The sequence below is a fragment of the Aplysia californica genome, unplaced genomic scaffold (genome assembly GCF_000002075.1).
Source record: "Aplysia californica isolate F4 #8 unplaced genomic scaffold, AplCal3.0 scaffold00167, whole genome shotgun sequence".
NCBI classification, from domain to species: domain Eukaryota; kingdom Metazoa; phylum Mollusca; class Gastropoda; order Aplysiida; family Aplysiidae; genus Aplysia; species Aplysia californica.
The window spans coordinates 1,067,793-1,069,472 of record NW_004797437.1 but is presented as its reverse complement, the minus strand read 5'-3'; positions in this window follow the sequence as shown (position 1 = coordinate 1,069,472).

Here is a 1,680-nt window from a genome sequence, read left to right as displayed (position 1 = left end):
TAGTAGTAGTAGTAGTAGTAGTAGTAGTAGTAGTAGTAGTAGTAGTAGTAGTAGTAGTAGTAGTAGTAGTAGTAGTAGTAGTAGTAGTAGTAGTATCATTGTCATCATCGTCATTATTAATGTATGTCGGTTTACTTTTTCACGTTCCTGTCCGTTGCTTGTTTCTTCGCAAATCACTTATTGACGCCTTTTCTTAGTCGGAATCAAGGATAATCTACATTACTTCACTATGTCTCGGGAGTCGCGCGATTAGTGATCTTGGCCATCACAATCACGACCAAGCAACATTGTCACCGCCCCCACCCAAAATCACCACTACCATAACCATTCCTTATACTTGTGAGAAGAATGTCTGAGTTTGCTCTTGTTCAGCTACTGCCTGTTTTGTTACTTCAGGGTAAAAACGTGTCACATCGTAATGACAATCATAATAACAGTTCGTTTACCATGAACTGATGATGACTTTTACTTTTAACATCCAAGGAGGAAGTGAAGCTATAGACCTTGCTGACTACTGCAGATAACTCGCTTGGTAAACCGTGTAGTCAGCTTGGTCAATGGAGAAAAGTAAAGAAAATTGTAACACACAAGGTCAAGAGAGAAATGTTATAGGAAAGTGTAGCATACAGCTTGTAACGATCTCAAAGGCAACAACTCACCGCAGATAGCAGCGCCTTTCCCTTTCTTAGGGCAGTGTGAATGTGATTATCCGCCTAAATATATAGTTGGTGAAACCTTCTTATGGCTGTGCCTGCGACTCTCAATGGCTATTCTTTTTTAGAAGAACTTTCCACAAACAGTACAGTAACAGTAGTGGTCTAACTGACAACAGTCAATGTCAGGATATGACTGTATTGATTTCTTTGCTTCCCTGACTGCCTATGTTTAACTGACTCTGTTGGGTTCTTTCTCTCCAAAACTTCGCTACCACGGCTTTACGCTACTGGGACTGAGATCGATCAAGACACAGGATTTTACCAGTCATCCAAAAAATTGCTGCACTCATAAAAGAGTAATAATAACAGGTAATAGATAGCATTGTTATAGCAACTATCACTGCTGGAAAGTACTCCCCCTGCCCGGTAGATATGGGATAGAAAGAAATGAAGGTGAGTGTGGACTACCTGAAGGAGACGACAGCGACTCTGGTCTTGTCTCTGCCAATGTTAAACAAGTTGATGAGGCTTGATACAAATGTCAGTTGTCTCTGAAAGTCAGGAATGAAGATACTGCTTGACTCGTCCAACACAAACACCACTTCTGCTGGCCTCAGTTGGCACTCTGGGGACCCGAATGTTAGGAACAAGTCAGTGGGCTAGAGAGAGGGAGGGCAAGGGGTCGAGAAAGGGTAGGAGGGGGGGAGGGGGCCGTTTTGCTCAAAGAAAAATGTCGCAGTTGCCAGCGCCGTAAAACCCTATACTATTACTACTAAAAGAAAAATGTGTATGTTCAATGGATTAAGATGGCAATGGGGATGAAGACCATGATGATAATGATAATGATGCATTTTGTCTTTGTAACTGTCGTTAATAATTATGTTGTTGCATTTGTTGTTGCTTTTTATATTTCTATTGTTGTTGTTGTTGTTGTTATTGCTGTTGCAGTAGTATTATGTTGTTTTTCTTACTATTTTTTAATTGTTGTTTTTATTATTAGTACTATTATTATTATTACTATTAT